This window comes from Palaemon carinicauda, chromosome 7 (genome assembly GCF_036898095.1).
Source record: "Palaemon carinicauda isolate YSFRI2023 chromosome 7, ASM3689809v2, whole genome shotgun sequence".
Lineage (NCBI taxonomy): Eukaryota > Metazoa > Arthropoda > Malacostraca > Decapoda > Palaemonidae > Palaemon > Palaemon carinicauda.
In genome coordinates this window covers 92,961,458-92,976,448 of record NC_090731.1, presented here as the reverse complement: position 1 = coordinate 92,976,448, position 14,991 = coordinate 92,961,458, and the positions used below count along the sequence as shown (strand labels likewise).

The 14,991-nt window shown below is 40.9% G+C and overlaps 1 long non-coding RNA gene across 1 annotated transcript; it reads left to right on the top strand.

Annotated features, from left to right (window-relative positions):
• Nucleotides 1-11,527: 11,527 nt before the first annotated feature.
• On the top strand, nucleotides 11,528-13,328 carry LOC137643606 (uncharacterized). The gene is made up of 2 exons (XR_011045023.1): nucleotides 11,528-12,381; nucleotides 12,631-13,328. It is a non-coding gene; the product is annotated as an uncharacterized lncRNA (long non-coding RNA).
• Nucleotides 13,329-14,991: the final 1,663 nt, after the last annotated feature.

The following is a 14,991-nucleotide window of genomic DNA, read 5'->3' as shown; positions in this document are numbered from 1 at the left end:
ATTTACGTTGAATCTATAACCCAATACTTTATCCTCTTCGCAAGAATGTTCATCAAGTCTATTATCAGACGCCATTTCTTCTCAACTCTACACAATTGGAGTTCCAAGACCTTAAAATAAAGCCCCCTTGTTCCATCCAATCATTAGCTTGCTTATACAAATTTTTCATTTCATCAATTGTCTACATAAAAGTTATTAGTTAATATTTCTTTACACTTATCATCGGGATAACTTTCTGCATGATGTTTCATAACAAAATTCAATATAAAAGGCGAGGAAGTGTAACCAAAAACTATTGTTTTGTAGCGATAAGATACTAATTTATTTCCCCGTTTCCAAAAGAAACAAAATTTATTTTTATCCACTTCATTTTTTATTTTAATCATCAGAAAAGCTTGTTTAACGTCGCTCACCATTACATATTTATTAGTTCTAAAGTAAAAGAGTAATTTCAGTATTGAGCCCATTAAATCTATGTTAGGATAAGCTGCTTCATTAAGTGAAGGCAATTCCCTTTAAGTTTTTAAAGAACAGTTAAATACTGGCCTGATTTTTGTGGTAACTTGCTCTTCCAATTTTATAACTGGTCTATGTTGAATCCATACATACTTATGATAGTCAGAAGGACTTACTTTAATTTCCTCGATTATACCATCCTCGAGTTGTTTATCAAAAACTTCCTGGTACTTGTCAATGAGACCCTTTTTACCAAGATACTCTATTGTTCTGTCTAATACCTTAAGTGAAACAAAATGACTAGATGGGACGCTGTCAATTTTATCAGTATACCAGGGCAATTCTACATGATAGAATCCATTATCAAAAGAGATCCCCTCTCTAAATCTGTCAATTTGTTCTTTATCAAAGGAGACCAATTCTTTTTCACACTTTTTTATTCCCAAGGATTCAAGACTAAAAAGGTGTTCAAGTCCATTGTCTACCTCACTGTCTTCTAATATATGCTCTAATGGATTGAAATAAGATTTTAGAGGTTCCATTACTAAATTTAGCACACTTTTTGTTTTAACATTCAGTGTTTTCTTATTAACCATGGAGTCCACAACAGCTCTACTTTCTGCCTCATCCAAAAAGTTGAACACATTACCAACAGTAGCTACTCTATTATTTACAACTAAACAAGCTCCACCCAACATTTTAGTCCAAGTTACCGAGGGTAAAAACTGAATGATATCTATTTCCATTAACATGTCAACCTTCATACTTTCATGGTTTCTGTAGTCACAAAAAGTCTCATCCAATAAAGCAATATTATTTTCTTTAAATTTATTTATTATTTGAATCATGCCGGGCACTTCAAAGTTTATATTAAGCGATTTGTCAACTAATAAAGGTATGAATATTAAATTATTGTTTATATTTATTCCAGTGGACATTTGCCTGAAGCCCTTAGTTTCTTGCCCTATATATGTGCTTACATCACATTCCAAAGCATACAAAGCCTCTACATCCTGACCAAGATCTTTAGCGACAGATTCGGAAATATATGACCGCTGACTACCTGTGTCAAACAGACATCTGACTCTCCTAGCCCGTTTGCCATTTCTTAAATACAAAATCATAGTAGGTAAAATGTGAGACGCATCAAAACTTCTTTGAGCAAAACATAAGCTTATGTTAGTTTTAGTAGTTAGTTTGGCTTTATTCAAAGGGCACAAAGGAGTTATGTGCTCCCTCTTTCTACACAACAGACATTCAAACCTTAACTTATTTTGTTTCCCGTAACATTCATTGTCTTCGTGCCCTGAACCAGCTCACCTAGTGCATAGTGAAAGCTCCCTCAGTCTGGCCACTTTATCATTATAATGATTAAAGTTGACACATTTTCCCTAAGTATGGCCTTCAGCTGCACATAATTTACAAGTTAATTTAGTGAAGTTAATTTAGTTACTTTATTTACAAATTTAAAATTTTGAATCGTACTTACACCTACCTTATTTTCTTTAGGTTTAAATGAACTAGTAGGACTAGGTTTACTAGAGGTTTTAGTGAAGGTCTTTTTTTCTATTGGAAACAGTTTTAGATAAAGTTTTGATAATTTCATTATAATTAGAAAGAATGTCAGATATATTAGGATAATTGGTATCTAGTTTGTGAACCAACTCTCTCTTTACAGGTATGGGGAGTTTATTAAATACTATATGACTCACAAATTTATGCCCAGAGCACCCCACTTCCAATAAATCAATATTATGTGCTTTCAATTCATGCAGATAGGATTTGATTTCGTCGAGGTAAACTTTCACCGACGAGAATTCTTGATCATATTCAGCACTTGGAGCAGCACTCAAAATGTTCTTAAAAGTCTCGTCAATAATATAATTTACATCAAGGAATTCTTCTTTTAACATTTCAATTGCCAAGTGGTAGTTACGGTCAGAAATAGTCAAATGCTTAACTACCTTCAAGGCATGGCCCCTAAGGTACCCATGTAAATATATTTGTTTGGCAGAATCAGACAAATTTTTTTCTGGACCCAATGACATTTTTAAATTGACTTGTAAGGACACCGCTCCCTTCGTCGTCCAGAAAATCAACAAACTGCTCATTTATTTGAATTCTCCTTTCGCCACACCGTGGTTTCCCATGTATATGTATTCCGCTCTATCAGAGCTACATTTTGACATATGTATCATTTCATTACATGTTTCTGTTAACTCATAATTCGTATATTTGTAAGTGTAAGAAAACACATATATTTTGGCGGGCAATTCATTCTGATTTGGCGCCAGCGCCATCCTACCTTTCCGTCCGCACCTTGTAATATACTCCCATGCACATTTGAATAAAGTATCAGTTGATCTTGGTGACGCTTGTCTCACTGTCCTTACAACTGGTGACCCCGGAGTTGAAAGTAGCATCAGCGGTTTTGGCTTTGCCATTAACGGACTTATTACGGCCGTGCTACCTTCTCTATACTCCGTTACCTTAGGCATGAGCCTGCCTTTGGTTCTCCCACACTTCGGTGAATGTAAGGCAGTAGGATGAGCTTAACCGACATATCAACTTCTCACCTCTTCGCCGACTCGTCGTCTGGCCACGATGCAGGAAGCAACACGCCCATCGCACCCAATGGCCTCGCCTCCACGCCCAAAGTCAAACTGCCGCCCTTTTCTCAACACAACACCGCTTCTTGGTTCCTGAGAGCAGACGTACTCTTCCGTGTCGCTAGACTCAGCGACTCCTGCGCCAAGGCTGACATCGTTCTCACCTCCATACCTGAAGAGGTATTCGACAAGATTTCCCCATGGCTCGACGCCCAGGCCGGCCAAGTTTCATACGACGACCTGAGAACGAAACTCATCGGTATCTACTCCCTCTCCGTCTCAGCATGTGCACAGAAAGTCCTGGACCTCGCCAGCAAGCCCATGGGTGACACCTCTCCTGTCGAGGCGTGGGACGAGTTAACCAGCCTGCTCTTGCTCCCTGAAACAGACAGCAACGGCCGACGACGTGAGATTAGCTTATCTCGCGAGATCTTTCTTCGACGCCTACCACAGGACGTAAGGGCCCGATTGACAGACGCCGACACGTTCCCGATGAACAAACTCCTGTCAAAGGCTCAGAAGCTCCACGAGGCCTCCAAAGCATCTCGCCTCGGAGCATCATCGTCAACCCCGCCTTCGTTCTCCTCCTTCAGCAGCTGCTCTTCCATAGACTCCTCGGCAACGGCCCCTGAGGACGACGAGATCAACGTTCTATCAAGAAAGAAACCACTGCAACCAACACGACCGAACCCTAGGACTAACCCAGCATGGTGCTTCTACCACCAACAGTTCGGCAGCGACGCCAAGAAATGTAGAGCACCATGCAGTTTCCCTAGAAGACGGCGCCAGAAGCATCCACCTGCCACCATCGCTGCCGCAGGTAACCAAAACAAGAATGGTTTCTATATCCTCGATACCATTTCCAACCGTAGACTCATGGTAGACACCGGCGCAATGCAGTCAACGTTCCCACCTTCCAAGTCCGACCTAGACCGTGGTCCCGACAAAAACGCTCCCTCACTCATCGCCACCAACGGATCTCCCATACGGTGCTATGGGATTAGGACCCTCAAGATATCTATCATGGGCCGTTCGTATTCTTGGCCCTTCGCCATCGCTGACGTCAATCGCCCCCTCCTCGGTGCGGATTTCCTCGCCCACCACGGACTCCTCGTCGATGTCGCTAACAAACGTCTCATCGACACGGGAACCTGCCAGTCCCGCGTCCTAGAACACGGCCCTGCAACAATGTCCGTATCCGCCGTAACGACGCACCCCTACGCCGACCTCCTCCAAGAATTTCCCGAGGTTTTCAAGCCCGAGCTCCGACACTCGCCAGGTTCCCCGTCCAAGCACGGGATCTACCACCACATCACAACGACAGGACCTCCTACTCACACCAAATTCCGCCGCCTACCGCCCCAGAAACTGAAGGATGCCAAACGCGCCTTTGAGGACATGGAACGCATGGGTATCTGTAAGAAAGCATCGAGCCCCTGGGCTTCGCCCCTACACATGGTAAAAAAGCCGGACGGGTCCTGGAGACCTTGCGGCGACTACAGGCGCCTCAACCTCATCACAACGCCCGATCACTACCCGCTGCCCAACATGCAGGACCTAACGAACGCGTTGCACGGCGCGAAGTATTTTACCAAGATGGACCTCCTCAAATCTTACTTCCAGGTCCCCGTATTTCCGGAAGACATCCCGAAAACTGCCATTGTAATGCCGTTTGGATCCTACACCTTCGCATACTCAACCTTCGGTCTACGCAACGCCGGGGCGACCTTCCAACGACTAATGGATAGCATTCTGGGTGACCTACCTTTCTGCATTTGCTACGTCGACGACATCCTGATATTCTCGAAAACCAAGGAGGAACACTGGAGGCACGTCTGCACCGTCCTCAAACGCCTACAGGAGAACGGCCTGGTCGTACGTTTCGACAAATGCACATTCGGTGCGGAAGGAGTGGATTTCCTTGGTCACCGCGTATCCTCGTGCGGGGTAAAACCCATGACAACCAAGGTCGACGCCATCAGAAAGTTCCCGATACCTACGACCATCCGCCAACTTCAGGAGTTCCTGGGGATGGTCAATTACTATAGGCGCTTCATCCCCAACATCGCACAAACCCTGTCACCCCTCGACAACGTCCTGAAAGGAAAAGCAAAAAAACTCGAGTGGGGTTTGCCCCAGCAACAGGCATTCGCCCGGACGAAGGATGCCCTCGCGAATGCCACCACCCTGGCTCATTTCAACGACAACACACCCCTGCGACTAACGACCGACGCCAGCAACGTCTCCTGTGGGGCTGTCCTGGAGCAACTCGTCGATGAAAGAAATTGAAACCCGCCGAAACAAGATACAGCACCATCGATAGGGAACTCCTCGCCGTCTACCTCGCCGTCCGCCACTTCAGGCACATCTTGGAGGGCACTCCCTTCACAATCGCGACGGACCATCAACCCCTCATACACGCTTTTACGAAATCGACTGACGCATGGTCCTCCCGACAACAACGTCATCTCGCAACAATCGCCGAATTCGGGTGCACCATATGTTACGTCCCAGGAAAGAAAAATCCAGTCGCGGACGCCCTTTCAAGAATTGAAATTGACGCAATCCACCTGGGAATCGACTACGCCAATCTCGCAACCGAACAACGCACCGACCGAGAAGCACAGGATCACCTGACGGGGCCATCCGCGCTCAAGATAAGTGCGATTCCCCTCTGACCAGCAGGAGTAACTATTCTTTGCGACACCAGCACCGGCCACCCACGTCCCTGGATACCAGCCTCCTGCAGAAGGAAAATATTCGTTATCATCCATGGACTTTCACACCCCTCAGGACGCACCACCGCTCGCCTTCTGTCTGAGAAGTTTGTCTGGCCAGGGATAAAAAAGGACCCCCGGGAATGGGCGAAGTCATGCATCAACTGCCAGTCAAGCAAAGTCAGCCGTCACACTGAATCGGGGGTAGGCGATTTCCCCCAGCCAAAAAGACGTTTCGGTCACATACACATCGACGTCGTGGGACCATTGCCTCCTTCTGGAGCTGCTCGCTATCTGCTTACGATCATCGATCGCTCCACAAGGTGGTTGGAGGCATCGCCGATGACCGAAGCTACGACTCAAGCATGCGCCGAAGCCCTCCTGTCAAGCTGGGTGAGCAGGTTTGGCGTTCCTGACAACATCACGACAGACAGAGGCCCCGCTTTCCTCTCAGAAATATGGCTCGCTTTGGCGAACCTGATGGGGACGACGCTCAACAGCACCACGGCATACAACCCCGCGGCAAATGGCAGGGTCGAAAGAACTCACCGCGCCCTCAAGGCGTCCCTGATGGTGAGCTGCACCGACGGGGACTGGAAATCACGACTTCCTTGGGTACTCCTCGGCCTTCGCACCGCCCCTCGCGCAGACGGCGAACCTACGCCCGCCGAAAAGGTTTACGGGGAGGCGCTCGCAGTTCCTGGCGAATTCTTTCCCTCATCAACCGACGACACGCAGCTGGATCACCTAAGGGACATCGCCAGGAAGTTCAGGCTATGTCTCAAAACTTACCAGAACAGAACCAAGCACTTCAAGCCAAAAAACCTGGATGACTGCGGGTACGTTTTCGTCCGTGTCGACTCACATCGACAACCACTAACTAGACCTTATCGAGGCCCCTACTGGGTAATTAAGAGGACAACGAAAGCCTTCCTTCTCGACGTCCATGGCCAAGAGGACTGGGTCTCAATAGACCGCGTGAAACCAGCATTTCTCGAAGGAAGCGACACCGCCTCCGCCGGACCTGGCAGATCCAGAGTTCCACCTCAAAACAAGGCGCCCAACGAAAGAAAAATCATCAAACGACGACAAGAGGAAGAGATCCTTACGCCGACCGCCGGCGCGCCCCTCCGTTCAAAAACAAGAGGAACCCTCCGACGCCCGAAAAGATACGAAGATTGATCATCTACGCCGCCCGATGTCTTGGGGGGGGGGAGTACTTGTAAGGACACCGCTCCCTTCGTCGTCCAGAAAATCAACAAACTGCTCATTTATTTGAATTCTCCTTTCGCCACACAGTGGTTTCCCATGTATATGTATTCCGCTCTATCAGAGCTACATTTTGACATATGTATCATTTCATTACATGTTTCTGTTAACTCATAATTCGTATATTTGTAAGTGTAAGAAAACACATATATTTTGGCGGGCAATTCATTCTGATTTGGCGCCAGCGCCATCCTACCTTTCCGTCCGCACCTTGTAATATACTCCCCTGCACATTTAAATAAAGTATCAGTTGATCTTGGTGACGCTTGTCTCACTGTCCTTACAGACTAAGAAATGAATTGAAAGCAAATTTATCTTTCTCCTCACCACTAAAGATTCCACATTCTAAAGGAGGGGGTTTCCCATCAGACATATTCATTCTAGACATCATTTCTAAAACTTTATTGGCAGATAAGTTGCCGGAAGCCCCACTTGACTCACTTATATATTGTTCATATTGGTCGAGCTCTATACTAACCTGAATGGTATATTCTGCCTGACTATCTAACTCCTCATTATAATATTGTTCATTATTTCATGTCTCCAAAACATTATTAATTTCTTTATCAAAGTGTTTAACTTGCTCGATCTCTTTTTCTATTACAGTTATTTGACTCTTACAAAAGGAAGAAGTTAATCTATTATCACCATGAAGCTCCGTTAGCTTCCTTAAGTAAATAGTTATTTTCCGTGTGTGTATTCCCCGCATACCGGGCATACTCCTCAAGGATGATATAATATTCATAGCGTCAACAAACTCTTCCTCTTTATCAGACATGATTACTTATATTAATTAATGGATTTAATATCAATAACCTGCGAATATTTTAAGATAACAGCCCACCTAAAGTTATCGATGCTTACTAGTTACCGAGTACATTATATATGAATGTGAAAGATTATATGTTACTAATTACGTCGCACGAGTTCCATATGGGTTACCATTCGAAATACTGAGCGACAGTTAGCCAGTTAGCCGTTTCTATAAAATCACTTATTTCACCGAATGATAAACACATTGAATTCACCTCCGGAATATTATATGGAATGCATCGACAATTTTGGAATTATGTTGGAATTTATTTCAATTCCAACCTTACTTATTTCAATGAACAAAACAATTATTAAAAAACCAAAACAACTTACATCAAATAGTAAATCCACTAATAAAACTTTGTGACATTGCCCTACATTACCCTTTTCCCTGGACATGTCCTAAGATACAGAATAATATAGATCACTTATCACAAAGGTAGACGTTGACGTGTTCCAAAATTGTCGTTGTCTTGGAGTTGGAACGTTTATTTTTGTTCAGCGTTAATATCCTATGAGGATGCCGGCCTTTCCACTGAGTACTTTTTATTGGTACTGTTCGCCGTGGCTGTGGTAACCTCGGAGATAATTTACTTGACAGGTACATATTACGCACGCGCGAACTCAAGACCTATTAAGCAATTACTAATTTAAGTCATTTAATTCATAAGTTTAATTTTATTATTCATTTTACTTATCATTAACACTAAGTTACTATATTAAGTAGCATTAAGTTATTTACTTTTAATTTATTAAGAAAAATAGGTAAAGCTTCGAGTCAAGCTAACGACCGGACGGCTGGTGCTACTATAGAGTCCTTTCAATACACGTCATCAAACTTCCGGTCTGCCATCTTGGAGGGCAAACAAAGACGCGTTCAGTGAATAGCTATGGTTGAACTGTTGAATATTTAGCCATTTCATCACATTCACATTCACACAATGCCCAGTTTTTGCTCTATTGCTGAATGTGGGAATCGAGGACGAAGAGATGACAAGAGTTTCTACCGCATACCGGCAGTTATTCAGAATCAGGACAAAGATACAGAGGAATTATCCAAGTGCAGACGTGACTTGTGGTTGACCAGAATATCACGGGCTGATCTACGTGAATCCTCACTACCCTACGCACGTATTTGTTCTGATCATTTCATATCAGATCAGTCTCGGCTAGGCCCTAAAAGTATCATTATTCCTGTGTAAACATGCTATATCCGATCGCATAGGTGACTTGACAAGTATCATCGTCAGTTCAGTGTGTAGTGTGTGTGGGGGAGGGGGCATCTCAATTCTTAAACATCAAAGGGGCATCTCAGATTTTCAAAATAAAAATTAAAAGCGCCCATATTGTCTATATTAACAAAGGCTACTTACCTAGGTCTCTATTTCGTCAAGGTGCTCATGCCTATATATAATTAAGTGTATATTTATATTCATTTTAATTTGTGTATTAAATTGTGCAGACATGCAGGCCTATGTGATGAATAAACATTGATTATAAATAATAATAATATCTGAAAGCTGGTTTAACCCGAAGGGGTCTTCAGCTTATATATGAAACATTGAAAAAAATAATTAAACTTGCGCATTTAATTGCAAGGAGGCAAAACGATCATCCAAGAGCATTACAATAGAGTTTGTCCATCATGTGTTTATATGTATATAAGAAATTATAGCATTTGTAACCAAACACAAACACAATGTTTAGGCATGAACTGATAAAGATTTGACATTATAATGCAAAACTTTTACATACATTTTGACAATCAAAAATTATAATACACAAGGTTAGGCTAAATGATCAATATTAGCTTTATAATTATAAACACTCTCTTCATTGGCCCAGTGTTTATCTAATTTTGGACTTAAAAGCATTAAAGGGAAAAACAACGAATTCTGGAAGCAGATTATTCAATGGAAATGTATGCCCGCTCATGTTCTGGGTTGGCCGACAGTACCAAGTAGTTCACCACATCAATGTATGAAATACTGGGAAAATCCTCAATATTTTGACTGAATGAATTCTGCATCTGGTATGGATCTAGGCTATCAATTAGATCGAGTTTCTGCTTGTAAAAACGCTTATCATCACCCGACAATTGTTTGACAAAGTCGCTCTCATTGTCCATATTCGCTGTAGCAGCTGCCATGTTTTCGCTTTGTATGCCCTCCAGCATGGCCGCCGGCGACTCCCAGTGACGTCATTGAAAGGACTCTATAGCGTGAGGTCTACCACACTATAGCGTGAGATCTACCTCCCGTTAGTACTATAGCGTGAGGTCTACTGCTAAATTATTCGTCCCTCATAGATAAAACACATTTCATACATTTGTTTAAGCAATAAACACTTAATTTAAACATATCTTGGATAAAAATATCTTGGAAATTACTTAAATAGATAATTGGATTTCTAATTACCTTAAAATAAAGGAATAAAGGTAAAAATAAACATACATTTATTCTAGCGATGCACTCTTCGTACAATCGTCTCTCATAGATAAAACACATTTCATACATTTGTTTAAACAATACACACTTAATTTAAACATATCTTAGAAATTACTTAAATAGATCATTGGATTTCTAATTACATTAAAAAAGGAATAAAGGTAAAAATAAACATGTTATCATATATTTCCATACATTTATTCTTGCGATACACTCTTCGTACATCAAACAGGTTATCATATATTTCCATACATTTATTCTAGCGATACACACTTCGTACATCTTCTAAGAATGACACAAATAGATCAGTCACGTTTTTGATGGATTTGGGTAGTTCACATGTTCGATGGTTAGGTGCGGGGCTCTGGGACGCTGGTCACGGCGTCACGCGGTAGACCTCTCACTCCACCTGGGTAGGCGACATATGGCGGTAGACCTCACACTATAGTAGCACCGAACGGCTATTCCCCATAGTCGGACACAAATACCAATCCTTTCCGATTGAATTAATTAATTTAACGTTAACTGTATTCCTTATAAGGAAACAGTTTTGCTTTCCATTTCTTTTGCAACTCTTACCTCTATAATTTATTTTTGTTTTTTAACAGTATCCATCTTTCCTTCTTTCAGGGGAATCATTTGTTGGGGCATACCAAACTATAATACTCGTGTTGCACTGTTTTGATTTTAACTTTGCTAGTAACAATATTCTATTTACAGCTCTCCGTTCGTTTTTGACCTTTTTTGTTCTTGGTGTCATCATCATCCCTACCCCTCTTCCAACTCCACCTGATCTTCCTGAGTAGATATATTTATATATATATATATATATATATATATATATATATATATATATATATATATATATATATATGCCTTTGTCTAAAGTTTCCTTACCAATCCCCGTACAACGTGTTTCACTTAGGGCCATGATATCCAGACTATATTTCATAAATTCACACTCCACTTGCAGTAACTTCCCAATCCGGTTCATGGTTCTAACATTCCAATCACCAATTCTCAATTTATCTTTAGTATAGACCAAGAAATTCTTAGCACCCTGCTACTTGCACAATGGAATTTTGATTTTATAGACTTTCACAATGGAATTTTGATTTTATTGACTTGCACAATGGAATTTTAATTCATTGACTTGTAAAATGGAATTTTTATTTCATTGACTTGCACAATGGAATTTTAATCTTATTGACTTGTATAATGGAATTTTTATTTCATTGACTTGCAAAAATGGAATTTTTATTTTATTGACTTGCACAATGGAATTTTAATAAAATTGGGCAATGCACGAGATTAAGGAAGATTGGAAATGTTTTTGTCACACAGACACATAAATATCATGTTTAGATTACTGTATATTCTAGCAATTTGATCCATATGATCCATTTAAACTTCTGCGGTATTCAGCCCAATTTGCCGTGGGAGGATCATTATAGAAGGAATCTCCTTTCAAAGGAATGTACACTAGATACACATCGTCGTTCTGATGATGCAAACGAATTCCAATAATTTCGAGCAAAATAATTCCAATAGACATGTGAGTTTTTATTACATCAAAGCAAGATAGAATTATTCAGTTACGTAATAGAATACTTTATTGTTAGATAATGTTATAAATGCTAGTTTTCTGGAATGACCTGGCACTAAGAAAGCCGTACAAACTCATTCGAACACTTTCATAGCACCAGCTGAGACACTCGAAGAGTCGAATGGTTGACGTTGAATGTTATTGAACGCTTCGCTGCTGAGTCATGGTGAGACCTGCTGCTAGTACTACTGCTAACTTGCTAAGTCAGAGATTGAACTTGCAGTGGCAAGTAACACCAGTCCATGATATCGACTTCCTCAGAAGTGACAGTAGATCTGAATCTCTGCTAGTGTAACTTCTATCTCTTGAAGTGAAAGACTATCGGTAGTGTACAGTGAATGAGACTTGGGTAAACTTTAATTAACTGTATAATGTCCACTCCCCGTAGAATCGTTCTCACGACGAATAATATACTTGAGATGGAAGAACTGATTCGTAAGGCAGGACAGACGACTACAGAGGAGGTGAGGCTAGTTTAGGCTATATTCGAGTTTTGCTTGCTTGTCTGATTGCCGATTTTAAATATTCCCACGATAACTACCTTACATTGTAAGACACGTTTTGCAATATGCCATATCCCTGATATTAAACCGTAGTGCAGATTTTGTCATTTGCAGATTGGTGTTCTGTTGTAAATTTATTTATGGCAAATTTACATACTGTATATTGGAATGTCATTCGATGATAAAAAAATTTTTTTTGTGTACTTCCAGTAAATTGTATCCAGCATCACTAATATATGAATTGGAAGTTATGGCAAATAAAGTCTTGTTAGTCGGTCAGACTAAAAAGCGGTCGGTTTGTGTAAAACGCCTGAAGAAATTAAATACCGCCTTGGAGAAAATAAAAGGCTCCAGGAAGAAATTTGACATTAGAATCGATAAATAATAATTTCAAGGAAAGACTTAAAAATTTGTTTTAAATATAAAATTATATGTGGTCCTAAACATGAATAGGCTATATACTCTAATTCCCCTGAGACAGAGAAGTGGCATGGAAATTAATATTCAAACCATTAATTCTTTTCTAACTAAATGAAGAAATTACCGTGGCATCGTATTTTTGTATACGTGATTTTAATAAAATCTTAGATTTGTAAATAATGTAGTAGATGTTACCACAAGAAGGTGGGAACAGCCCTGGAAAGTTTCGGTAATTTTGTATATTATTACATCGTGTGACTAAAGTTTCTAGGTATATGTGATCTGTTGAAAGCTCTTATAAATGTTGACAAAGTCTCTTTCCTTACGAACATTCCAAGATTAATTAAAAACAACACCGGATGTATTATTGACAATGCAAAAAAAAAAAAAAAAAAAAAAATTGCAGAGAAGCTGAAGGGAAAAATAGACAATACGTTGAAGATTGTGGAATGTGAAGAGATGAGAAAGGTTTCCTTAAAAACTGTAAACACTCAAAAAAAGGCAAGAGTTCCTCTGAATCCACAACCTAGTCCAGCATATGTTTTAATCTTGAAATGAATCTACGTCAAGTTAAAGAGACTCTGAATATCATAGACGAATAACATGGTTATAAATGATCCCTTTATATTTTAGTGTGTTTCTTTGTTATTCGAGCATCATCATGATGTATATAAAATAAAATAATCTGAACCTAAAAACTTTATTTCTTATACCACATTGCAATTGATTTATCCCTGGGTGCTTTTTATTTGACGGGGGGGGGGGGGGGGTGGAGTTTGCAGGTTAGTGCAACCCTTTCATTAATAGCCTGTGCTTTCTAGCTTTTGGAGCCATTGTAGGCTGTTGGGACGGACCGGTGTAAAATTTCAAAACTTATGCCAGATAAAACAAATTTAAAAAAAGAAATAAACACCAGACCACTACAGTATATAACTTGAGGTTCTTCACCTAACAACACAGGAGACATATCTTTACCTACGAGGGGGAGGGTTGGTTTAAACCACCATATCTTTAGCTTACCCCAAGACTGAAATCCATCCCTCACTAGCTACGGAGCCTTTGTATATCAGCGGCCAGATCTTCCTGGAAATTTTCTTCCTATTTTCTAGTTGTTCGTATTGCAAAAACTGCGCCTGTGTTTCTGCAAAACCTTTACACAAGAACACCTAACCTAAACTTCCCTACCTTACCTTACCTACTTGGCTAAATGGGGTGGGCCTAACGCCCCCCTGCGACCCCCTTACACTGCCAAATTCATAATTGGCTGTCACCATACAAACAGGTGGCTGCTATTATATATATGCACCTCCTGGCTTCACTACTAGCAAGGTAACACTAAATCATCATTGCTGTCGGGAATTTTCGAACTGGCCATTCGAAAGTCCCGCCATTTGACTTCATGAACGTTTCGTCAAATGAGGGCAAGGCTAGGGGATCTCGCGGGCGAAGGACTTGATGTTTAATACGTGACTATTGGAACCAAAATCTTAACCACCTGGTGAGGAAGGAGCGAGTGTTGTGGAAATTGTCTGTTTATGATCTATCAATGATGAATCTAACGTAAAATCGAGGCAACATGACAAAAATGTCTTATGTAGCCTATGTGTTTAGTGTCAATGACAACTTTTCTTCGAAGCTGCTGAGCCTCGCTCGGCCTCTTTGCTTCATCGTCCCCCCTAAAGATAAGTCATTATTTTAATTGTTCTCTTCTCTCTACCTCGTGTACCTGGTTGGTTGTAGTATAATTTTGTGTGCAAGACATTTAGTTTTTATATCGCAGTTTAGTGTAGAGATCCTTGTGATTGGGGATCTGAATCCTGAGTTAAATAAGAATAGGGATATTTGGTGTGTGATTCGTAGTGTATTGAATTTGAATTGGCACTATTTTCAGTTTGTTAATGAGTCCGGTGTGGACTTTGTGCTTGAAGAGCACGTGTTACATTACCAAGAGTCAGTCTTGTTTTTCATTAAATTTTGTGAATGCTTAAGGATGTTGTTGTCTTGTATCAGAGTTTATTTTTGTAATAAAATTGTAAATGTTATCGCCGTATTTTAGTTAACTCCTGGAAGGTTTTGGGAATCTTGCCTCTTCAAGGCCTTGCGATCCGCCCAGTACATCGGGCAGCTTTAATAAACTGGTGAAAATCACAA